This window comes from Manis javanica, chromosome 9, assembly GCF_040802235.1.
Source record: "Manis javanica isolate MJ-LG chromosome 9, MJ_LKY, whole genome shotgun sequence".
Lineage (NCBI taxonomy): Eukaryota > Metazoa > Chordata > Mammalia > Pholidota > Manidae > Manis > Manis javanica.
In genome coordinates this window covers 40502998-40515447 of record NC_133164.1, presented here as the reverse complement: position 1 = coordinate 40515447, position 12450 = coordinate 40502998, and the positions used below count along the sequence as shown (strand labels likewise).

Sequence of the window (12450 nt, the reverse complement as noted above, 5' to 3'; positions counted from 1 at the left end):
GCTCTCATTCATTTCATAAAAAAGCTTGTGAACTATCTTCAGTATAATAATTGTTATTTATTAAACTTCAGTGAAGTAGGATGATACTAAGAGACTATAGTGAGCATTTTGGGGGCAAGAATCAGGCAATATGTATATTCTTTTTATTTTATGTTTGCTCCTGAAATTCCTAAAACAGAAATATACATGGAGAACAAAGCAAATAGAATTACTATTTTGATACAAGCTGGAAATTTTGCCCCTTTATTCCAGTGTAGAATTCTAGTGAGCTATATAGAATTCTGAAGAAATCATTGTCAAAAGAGAATTTCCCTCAAACTACAAATAGAGAATGAGCAAACTCTTAAAAAGGAGCTGGGCATCTTACCCAGCTCAAATTACATCTAAATAAGAAACTAGACATGACAGTGCTATTTTGCCAATCTGGACACACTGAATATAGAGTAAGCATAAAAGAAAAGTTATTCACTCAAATACTTGAAGTTTTAACTGGGAAGTTCTGTTACTTGTCTTTTGCTATAAAACCTGTCCTTGATAAATTTAACTGTAATTCATGGAAAGAAAACCCCAAAAGCCTGTGCATCTGACATTTACCCATTTTAGAGCTTTCATTCAGCATTTTAATTGCCCATCAAAAGTCAGATTCTTAATATTCAACAGGCATCACATATTAAATATGTCAAAATTGGAGGTCATTTTCTTATTTTTAGACTCTCCTTTCTCTTTTATTATCTAATTCGATTAATGGTATAGCCAGCAGCCTTATGAGTTTCCCTTATAAATAAAGTATAATGTATAACTATCTTTTTTTTCTTGCCCTCCATATCTAGCCAATAAGATATTTTGTTGATTGGTTCCCCAACCTATATCTCATATGCAGATTTTTATAAATACTGCCATTCTTATTGGCATAGTTATTTTTGTACTTTTATTTAAAATGACAGAATAAAAACAAAATGTTAAAAAATAAAATGAAATACCTGTATATCTCCTCCTAAGTATAAACCAAAATTAACATTTTACCACATGCATTTCAGATATTTTAATGAAGTAACATGTTTCCACTTTCTGACCAAAAGAAAAGAGAAAAAGCAATGTGAATTGCTGAATGCCTGCCATGAACTATAAACTGAAGATAACTTATAAGAAAAGGATTGTGTGTGGAAGAATATGAAAAACCAATGTAAAACTTAGTGGGATTCTTGAGAAAGAAGATACTTGTTTTTCCCAGAGCTGAAGTGATGGAAACTAGAGAAATGTAGTGGGATAAGGAAAGCGTTTTAGCTAGGTTATTGCTCTGTCCTTCTACCCAAGTTGTTCATGAAATAATGCTTTTAAATATTTAAGAAAATAATTTATTTATAGTGAAAATACATAAAGTGTAAAGAAAAAAATATATTATCAGGAATACAAGTCTTCAAAAAGTTTATATACTCTGTGTGATATAGATAATGAGTCATAAGAAATACATACTTGGTCAATCAGATAACAAATGTATATTTCCCAGGTATATTTAGTTTTTATCCACAGTTCTTGAAGACACTGCAGAGTCTTAAACATGAAATGCGTGTTTTGTTATGTTAATGAGATACTTTTGGGGTGGAGGTTGAATCAGCTAATCAATGGCCAATAAATTAGTCAATCATGACCATGCAATGAAGCCCTCACAAAAACGCTGAGAAGAGCTTACTGCTTTCTTGAATGTCAGAGAACTTCCATGCCTGGGGAACCAGAACGCTCCTACATGTCACTGAGCCAGGCCCCAAGCTCCACAAGGACAGAAACTCCTTTATTTGGGACCTTGCCCTATGTATCTCTGTATCTGGCTGTTAAACTTGTATCCTTTATGGTATCCTTTATTAAACTAGTGTGGGTAAATGGCAGAATTTGCAGTCTTCTGCCTGGCCTTAGTCCATTTACATATCAATAGGTGTTTGCAGCTGCAGCCTTTCACACCCTTCCTGGCAAGGGGTGGGGAGATCAGGGCCATTCTCTCCTCCCCTCCATTCCTGGTACATAATTGCCAGTCACCAGTGAGCTATCAATGGAGCTCCTCCCAAAAGGGGTGGGTGGGAGGTAGAGTGCACAGTGGCTGCAGAGCTCAAATGGTGGCTGGAGGAGAATCTGGGTGGGGTGGGCCTACCTAGTGAATCTGAGCAAACTGTGAGCAATTAAAACAGTTTCTTCCAACCTATCCTTCCCCTTGACTTATTTTGGTTTCATTGGTTTCATAGGGGGATTCACCCTGGACCAGGAACACCCTTCCCCTTATAGCTACAACTGATAAATGTGTTTTTCTGAGTTCTGTGAGCAGTTCTAGCAAATTAATGGGACCTAATGGGGAGGTTGTGGGAACCTCCGATCTGTAGCTTGTAGGTCAGAAGCACAGGTTAACTGCCTCAGGCTTGCCACCAGTGTCTGGAGTGGTGGGTGGAGGACAGTCTTGTAGAATGGAGCCCTTAACCTGGGGAATCTGGTGCTGTCTCTGGGTAGATAGCATCAGAATTGAGGTGAGCTCTGAATACCCTGCTGGTGTTCAAGAACCTCTTGGTGGTGTGTGTGTGGGAAGACCCCCCCCCCCGCCACATACTTACACATTGGAATCAGATCCAGGAACCCAAAAGGAGTTATAATACTGCTATACTGCTGTATATTATTATTGCTGTAATATACTATTGTTATATAGGAAAAACACAAACACACACTCTGTGAACACTTTTGGAGCAAGAAGAGAGGGGAGAGGGAGAAAGAAAGGGAGAAGGATAGATAGAGAATAGGGAGAGGAAGGAGGAGAGGGGAGGTGCTGCTGTTATTCCCTTTGGCTCAGGGAATTCCTCAACTTTCTATAAAGCCTCCTTTTGAAAAGTCTGATTTTCTATTTCTGTCTCCATGCTTTACATTTTCTCTTTCTCTCTTTGTTTCTTTCCCTGCCTTCCATCTTTCACACTGATATTTCAGTTGGAATGTCTCTCTCTCTCTCTGTATCTACATCTACCTACCATCATCTATCTATACCTACTTAACTACTTGCTTACTTTTTACTGAAGTACAGCATACATCCTACAAAAGACACAGGTCTAAAGTCTATTAATTGATGAAATTTTACATATATGTATAACCTTTAACCCTTACCCAGATGCCTGAGGTGGTGTTGACTCTAATCAGAATATTTTGCAAACATTTATGATAAAATTTACTAGCCAGAATGTTTGGGAGGCTTGCATTTACTAAATGTCAAACCAGGAACTGTTTTAGCTGAATATACTTCCTCTGTCTAAATTATTTATTGTAAATAAATTGCAATTTGTAGAGTGATAGGATGCATCAACAGTAGAGCATTTAGATATAAAACAGATATCCCACAGCTCTTTGCTAACTCCTTCAGCACTCAGTTAATACTTAACTCTCCCCATGCCAAAAACATATCCTGGTATTGAAATGGAGACTCAGGGAGCTGATCCTGATGGATTAAGAGTCTCTCAACATGGCATATGGGGTTGTACTTTTCTAGTGTGCTTCACCAATCATTAGCAAACCTTTGTGCTTGCTAAGATTGAAATTTTGTGAGTCTGATTGAAAAAGTAGACTTTAAACTGTTGAGCCAGAAAGAGTCTTGCAGACCCAAGTACATAATGACATAATATCTACAGGATTCATTGGGAGAATAAGAGATCAAAATAGATGCAATGATAATTTGATATCCAAATAGTTGTCAACCCATAAATGATTTGAAGTGTCTAAAGCTCTGTGACAGACCATAGGGCACATAACCTGTTAATGAAATTTGATTAAACAGAAACTCAAAGTAAGAAGATTATTAAGTTGATAGACAGGATAAAATTCCTTTCTGGTACAGATGCAATCAATGAACAAAATGCCTTAAAAAGGTTTGAGGATTGAGAGAGGGAGATAAAAAATGATTTTGAATTGATCTTTTTAAGTTTCTTTGACGCCTATTTGACAGATAATATTGTATGAATTTAAGGTATACAACAGTGATGATTTCATACATGCTTATATTGGAAAATGATTACCACAATAAGGTAGTTAATCCATCCATCACCTCACAAAATTCCAATTGTTTTTGTTTTGGTGAAAACATTTAAGATTACTCTTAGAAAATGTCAAGTATATAGTAAAGTAATGTTAATCATAGTTACTATGCTGAATATTAGATTTCCAGAACTTACTCATCTTATCACTGGAAGTTGATACCTTTGATCAACATCTCCTCATTTCCCCCACCCCCTAACCTCTGGCAACCATCATATTACTCTGTTTCTCTGAGGTTGGCTTTTCTAGATTACACATATGAGAAAAATCATGCAATATTTTCTTTCTCTATTTGACTTATTTCACTTAGCATAACACCTTCAAGGTCCATCCATGTTGTCACAATTGGCAAGTTTCCTTCTTTTTTATGGCGGAATAATATTTATGTGTGTGTAAACATATATATGTGTGTGTGTGTGTGTGTGTGTGTGTGTGTATATATATAGTTGAGCCCTGAACAGCATGAGTTGAACTGTGTGGGTCCACTTATATGTGGATTTTCTTCACTAAGTACTGTACAGTACTATAAATATATTTTCTCTTCCCTATTATTTTCTTAACATTTCCTTTTCTCTATCATACTTGAATAAGAATATAGTATATAGTACATATAACATACAAAATGTGTTAATTGACTGTTTCATGTTACTGGTAAAGGCTTCTGATCAACAGTAGACTATTAGTAGTTAAGCTTTTGGGTAGTCAAAAGTTACACATGGATTTTTGCATGCAAGGGGGTTGGCACACCTACGCTTGACTTGTTCCTGAGTCAGCTCTGTGCGTGTGTGTGTTTAAACATTTTCTTTATCCATTCATCCATTCATAGAACTTAGGTTGTTTCCATGTCTTGACTATTATAAATGATGCTATAATGCTATGAGGGTACAGATATCTCTTCAAGATAGTGATTTCATTGCCCTTAGCTAAATATCAAGATGTAGAATTGCTGGATTATGTAGTAGCTTTTTAAAATTTTTTTTCCAGGAACCTCTGTATTTTTTTTCATAGTGATTGTACCAATTTACATTCCCACCAACAGTTCACTAAGGTTCCCTTTTCACATCCTTCCTATACTTGTTATCTCTTGTCTTTGTCATAATAGCCATTCTAATAGATGTGAGGTGATATCTCATTGTGGCTTTGATTTATATTTACCTGATGATAAGTGATGTTGATGTCTGAGGAAGTAGGTAGGATGCTCAAGAAATTCAGATGCCTGCAGAAGACACTGTATATGGAAGATCCAGGTGATGCCTTGACTGTCATCTCATTGTTGAGTGACACTTGTACTGAAAGGTACATCAGTGTCACAATAAGAATGGTCTTGAATGCTAAACAAATGATACTGATTAGTTTCAAGGACCTCAAATGGCTGATTAAACTTGAATATCAGCAATACCAAGAGTATTATGGGAACCACCAATAACTTTGAGAAGGGGATCAAAAATTTTAGTTGATCTACCAAGAGTGAGTACAGCAATACATCATGAAATATGATCTCTGTTATCAAAACTGGGTCAACTTCTGTCAAGATTTACAAGTTTGGCATTCAGTTATAACTTCCATATCAGAAACACAGAGCCCTTTACTTTGTGCCTGGTCTGAGATGGTTGACTCTTGCTATGTCCAGTACAATTATGGGGCCATATAGTCATTGGTAGCATTCTAGGAAATTTAAGTTCCATCATCAGCTTGGTTCTATTCAATCTCATCAGAGAATGAGCCTTTACTGTGGATTTACCAGAGTGACCCAGACAATTCGATTGGCATTCATGCCTTGTTTGCAAAGTTCATAGACCCAAAGAGTGATACCTTTACTCTGCCATTCAGTGGTTTTCCAAGTGGCAGACTGAACAGACAGCTTATTGGCAGGAACCAAAGGTCTGCAAAAAATATAAAAATCCGTCTCACAAAGTGTTGAAGTAAGCTAAGAGATTTTTGCCCAGTGAGTGGACCAATCACCTCTGTTCTCAGTTCTACGTAGCTACCACTGAGATTAAAAATAAACAGCATCCCAGTGCACACACGCTAAGTTGGATTTTAACTTAATTGAGTCATCAGTGAACAAATCCTAGTTATTTAGAGGAACCTTTGTGAATTGAAAGCTTTGTTGAATCAATGTATTTGCTTAGAGATTTAGATTGAGGAGAAGAGTCACACTACACTCTGAAGAACAATTGCCACTTTTTCTTGTAAAGCCAAGACATCACTGGGCCTAGGTTAGATTTTTTTTTATTTTACATTCATATTTGACAAATGAAGATTCTTGGCTCTTTATTACCCTGTTAGTCATTGAGTCTGACTTGACCCCACACCAACATGGAACTATCAGACTGGAGAATCATATGACATCCATGGGTCAGATGTTTAGTTTGTACAGAAATCCATTATAAGTCATCACTTCTCTTCCGAAGAGGTTAATCAAAACTTCTACTTTCCAGTTTTGCATGTAAGGAGCTTGGAATTTGCCACTCCATACTAGCAGATAAAAGCCTGAACAGACTGAAGTATCAAAAATTTTTCTTGGATATATAAGAAAGGGAATGACACAGGGCAAACACCTGCCCTCAAGATTGAAGAGACAGACACTCAGGGGATCTAATGCAGGGAATCATGGTTTACCTAAGCAGAATCCCACAACTGAAAACCACCATGGGAACCAGAGCTGGGGAGGAATATTTGAACTGTAAGTCACAAATTGCTGGAGGTTGATTGTGCACAAGTCTGAGAGTTAAAAGTTCAGGAGTACCCAGTCATAAGGGAGGCCCCAACAATATTGTGAAATTTACCTTTAGGAACTCAACAGATTCTCACAATAAATATTGGGGAAATTCCCATCTTGCTTTCAGCAGGGAGAGGGAAAAAGAAAGCATTTTAAAATATGCAGGAGCCTGTTAATGAGGCCTGTCTTCAGGGGAAGCTAGTCACACAGAGCCTAATATACTAGGGTTTTAGCAGCACACCCAACTCCAGTCAGCACAAGTCTTCCATGTGAAAGCAGGGGAATACAAATGCCAAGGAATGTATCTAGTAGAGGGTCAGGTAGACTCCAGGTAGAAGAAGGGTCCTCCCTTTGTCAAACACTCGAGTTGGCAAAACTCAGTTACCAGATCTTAGAGCTCAAAGGTGTCGTTTGGATGTCAGGACTCAAAAATCAAGATTAAGCCACAACTTGCTAAACCTTTTCCAATATAGCCTGTTGGTTTGAGTCCCCCTAAAAGGATACTGATTTGTGGGTCAAATAGAATGCTCATGTGTATCATTTAGCAATACAAAGATATGATGTCTTACAAATATAAAACTAACAATCCTGAGGAAATAAAGATTCTCTCCTTTGTACAGAGAGGTGTTGATATAACATGACAAAATTAAGGCATTTGATTAATTAGTATCCATTCATTTGTCAACTATCAATGTTTTATCCCTTTGGTAGCACATAATATATAACACAAAGACCATGGTATGTAGTTCTCTTGGACTAAAATGGATTGTATTTCTTTTTCTCCCTATAATTATGTCTTTTCCCATTATGCAGTGGAGGGACATGACAAAGACAGTGCCCCTGAAAAAGGTTTAAAATACTTTTTTTCAATAATTTGGATGATTTTTTCAAAACATGCTATAACTTAACCATTCTCTTCCTCCCTCACATACCCAACATTCTGCCTGTATATATAATAGGCTCTCAACACATATTTATTGAATTCAATGGTTTAAAGTAGGGGTAGAAATAATAAATATTTAAGCAACACTTGTGTCCTTTTTTTATATATTTGTTGCACTTTTCATAATAAATGTCACCAACAGATTACATTGTTTCTGTCCCTCTAATAGATATATGGGAAGTAGAAAGTAGTAGCAGATGGTTTTGACATGAACACTGAAGAGCTGTATAAAGTTTGTGGGACATCGGTTTCCTGTGGTGTTTTCTTACAGTGAAGGGAACTAGTCAGGGCAGCAACACATTTGATTCATCTCCAGAAGAAGCAAACTTATTACAAAGAAAGGTGTTAAAATGGGTCAGAATCAATACAACTTCCAAGAAGTCAAAACCTGCTGTAGCATGTTAGTCATGGGGCCATTGGGTAGAAATAAAAAACAATTTAATTGGGCTATGGAGATACACTGTAAAAAACTGGGGAAAAAGTTATTTTATTTCTTTATATATTTTAGTGCATTTTAAACAAAAGATAATATATTACACTTATGGACAGTGACTGCAGTGGGGTATGGTGGGGGGACTCGATAATAACACATTGTTTTTCTTGTGAAACCTTCATAAGAGTGTATATTAGTGATACCTTAATAAAAAATATAAAAGATAATGTCATTTCTGAGGTTTTGCTCATTCCTGAGGCCTTCTGTTACTTACTCTACTATACTGAATTTGCAAGTGATCCTTCATAGGTTGCGTTCCACTACATATACTTTTATATTCTTGATCATCTCTGTAAAGGGCACTGTGATTAGGCATATGGTTCTACACAATATGACCCAGTGTGATAGTATGCCTAAATGTACTATTGCAGGTATCAAACAGGACCATTATCACTTGGAAGCGAAAGAAGAGAGGGTGACTGGTTATTAGATAGAGGTAGGAAAAAAAGGGTGGGTAGGGGTAAAGATAAATTTACGTAATTTCCTTTTGCTTTACATTCCTTTGAAGCACTAACCTCACATGCCAATGAAATTAACTATTTGTCCATCTTCCAAATATAGGACATGGTTATGGTTTCTAAAATAAGATGTAAAGTTTAAATAAAATGGTATAGGAGACATTAATTATAATTTTATACACACTTGACATCGTATCTCCTGGTTGCTTAACGTATTTTGTTTTCCTCACAATGATTCTATAAGGGATGAATAATGAGGTGGAGTTTAAATAACTAAAATAGTTTGATAGCAAGTGGTAGTTCAGCAAGTTAAACATAGGTCTATTTTGACTAAAGCTCATACTGTCCTGTTATATGACATTGGTATTTTATACCAAATAATTGTCTTAAAATGCATATTCCAGGTCATTCTTTCCTTTGTTATTTTACTATGGCCTAACAATATCTATCAAAACTGATTTCCTACTCTCCAGGCATGAACCTTAATGATATTGTTGCACTAAGCATTCAATACTGCTTCTTCTCTATTCTGAATTATTTTTCTCTTTCTGCTGTGTATTTTTCTTCTTAAATATTAGGGCCTATGCTCACTGCTACAGATTGAGTATTTGTGTACTCCTGTAACATTCATATTTTGAAACCTAATGAACTGTGTTGTAGTTTTAGGAGGCTGGGGACTTCGGGCGATGCCGATGTCATTAGGATGGAGCCCTCATGATGGGAATAAAGCTATTAGAAAAGAGTCCACATGCAGCTCCACAGCCCATTTCTGCCATGGCAGGTACAGTGAAAAGATTGCTCTCTAGGAAGTGGGCTCTCACCAAAAAGAGCAACTTCTTATGCATGATCTTCGACTTCCCAGCTTCTAGAAACAATGAGAAATGAATTTCTGTTGCTTGAAAGACACCCAGTCTATGGTAATTTTTTATCATTAATTTACAATTACATGATGAACATTATGTTTACTAGGTTCCCCCCTTCACCAAGTCCCATCAACAAACACAATTACAGTCACTGTCAATCAGCGTAGTAAGATGCTGTAGAATCACTACTTATCTTCTCTGTGTTGTACAGCCCTCCCCGTGCTCTCCCTCACATTATACACGCTAATCATAATGCCCCCTTTCTTTTTCCCAACCTTATCCCTCCCTACCCACCCATCCTCCCCAGTCCCTTTCCCTTTGGTAACTGTTAGTCCTTGGGGTCTATGATTCTGCTGCTGTTTTCTTCCTTCAGTTTTGCTTTCTTCTTATACTCCACATATGAGTGAAATCATTTGGTACTTGTCTTTCTCCAACTGGCTTATTTCACTGAGCATAATACCCTCTAGCTCCATCCGTGTTGTTGCGAGTGGTAGGATCTGTTTTTTTCTTATGGCTGAGTAATATTCCATTGTGTATATGTACCACATCATCTTTATCCATTCATCTACTGATGGACATTTAGGTTGCTTCCAATTCTTGGCCATTGTAAATAGTGCTGCAATAAACATAGGGGTGCATCTGTCTTTTTCAAACTGGAGTGCTGCATTCTTGGGGTAAATTCCTAGAAGTGAAATTCCTGGGTTAAATGGTATTTCTATTTTGAGCATTTTGAGAAACCTCCATACTGCTTTCCACAATGGTTGAACTAATTTACATTCCCACCAGCAGTGTAGGAGGGTTCCCCTTTCTCCAAAACCTCACCAATATTTGTTGTTGTTTGTCTTTTGGATGGTGGCGAACCTTACTAGTGTGAGGTGATATCTCATTGTGGTTTTAATTTGCATTTCTCTGACGACAAGCAATGTGGAGCATCTTTTCAAGTGTCTGTTGGCTATCTGAATGTCTTCTTTGGAGAACTGTTCAGTTCCTCTGCCCATTTTTTAATTGGATTATTTGCTTTTTGTTTGTTGAGGTGTGTGAGCTCTTTATATATTTTGGATGTCAACCCTTTATCAGATACGTCATTTATGAATATATTCTCCCATACTGTAGGGTACCTTTTTGTTCTATTGATGGTGTCCTTTGCTGTACAGAAGCTTTTCAGCTTGATATAGTCCCACTTGTTCATTTTTGCTTTTGTTTACCTTGCCCAGGGAGATATGTTCATGAAGAACTCGCTCATGTTTATGTCCAAGAGATTTTTGCCTATGTTTTTTTCTAAGAGTTTTATGGTTTCATGACTTACATTCAGGTCTTTGATCCATTTCGAATTTACTTTTGTGTATGGGGTTAAACAGTGATCCAGTTTTATTCTCTTACATGTAGCTCTGCAGTTTTTCCAGCACCATCTGTTGCAAAGGCTGTCATTTCCCCATTGTATGTCCATGGCTCCTTTATCTTATATTAATTGCCCATATATGTTTGGGTTAATGCCTGGAGTCTCTATTCTATTCCACTGGTCTGTGGCACGGTTCTTGTGCCAGTACCAAATTGTCTTGATTACTGTGGCTTTGTAATAGAGCTTGAAGTGGGGAGCAAAATCCCCCCCCACTTTATTCTTCTTTCTCAGGACTGCTTTGACTATTTGGGGTCTTTGGTGTTTCCATATAAAGTTTTGAACTATTTGTTCCAGTTCGTTGAAGAATGCTGCTGGTAATTTGGTAGGGATTGCATCAAATCTGTATGTTGCTTTGGGCAGGATGGTCATTTTGACTATATTAAGTCTTCCTAGCCAAGAGCATGGGATGAGTTTCCATTTGTTAGTGTCCTCTTTAATTTCTCTTAAGAGTGTCTTATAGTTTTCACGGTATAAGTCTTTCACTTCCTTGGTTAGGTTTATTCCTAGGTATTTGATTTTTCTTGACGCAATGGTGAAAGGAATTATTTTCCTGATTTCTCTTTCTATTAGTTCTTTGTTAGCGTATAGGAAAGCCACAGACTTCTGTGTGTTAATTTTGTATCCTGCAACTTTGCTGAATTCTGATACTAGTTCTAGTAATTTTGGAGTGGAGCCTTTAGGATTTTTTATGTACAATATCATGTCATCTGCAAATAGTGACAGTTTAACTTCTTTACCAATCTGCATTCCTTGTATTTGTTTGTTTTGTCTAATTGTTGTGGCTAGGACCTGCAGTACTATGTTGAACAATAGTGGGGAGAGTGGGCATTCCTGTCTTGTACCCAAACTCAGAGGAAAAGCTTTCAGCTTCTTGCTATTCAGTATGATGTTGGCTGTAGGTTTATCATATATAGCCTTTATTATGTTGAGTTACTTGCCCTCTATGCCCAATTTGTTGAGAGTTTTTATCATGTATCGATGTTGAATTTTGTCAAATGCTTTTTCAGCATCTATGGAGATGATTATGTGATTATTGTCGTTCTTTTTATTTATGTGAATGATGTTGATGGATTTTTGAATGTACCATCCTTGCATCCCTGGGATGAATCCCACTTGGTCATGGTGTATGATCCTTTTGATGTATTTTTGAATTTGGTTTGCTAATATTTTGTTGAGTATTTTTCCATCTACATTCATCAGGGATATTGGTCTGTAGTTTTCTTTTTTGGTCGGGTCTTTGCCTGGTTTTGGTATTAGGGTGAAGTTGGCTTCAGAGAATGAGTTTGGGAGTATTTCCCCCTCTTCTATTTTTTGGAGAAATTTAAAGAGAATGGGTATTATATCTTCTCTGTATGTCTGATAAAATTCCGAGGTAAATCCAACTGGCCCATGGGTTTTGTTCTTGGGTAAGTTTTGATTACCAATTCAGTTTCTTTGCTGGAAATTGGATTGTTTAGCTTTTCTGTTTCTTCCTTGGTCAGTCTTGGAAGGTTGTATTTTTCTAAGTTGTCTATTTCTT

The 12450-nt window shown here is 36.9% G+C and overlaps 1 long non-coding RNA gene across 1 annotated transcript in view; it reads left to right on the top strand.

Moving 5' to 3' along the window:
- LOC140843515 (uncharacterized) overlaps positions 1–12450 on the top strand; it is a 170465-nt gene that overhangs the window by 142066 nt on the left and 15949 nt on the right. Inside the window, exon 3 of the long non-coding RNA XR_012121355.1 lies at positions 9330–9450. This is a non-coding gene — a long non-coding RNA (uncharacterized lncRNA). The remainder of the gene's footprint in view (positions 1–9329; positions 9451–12450) is intronic.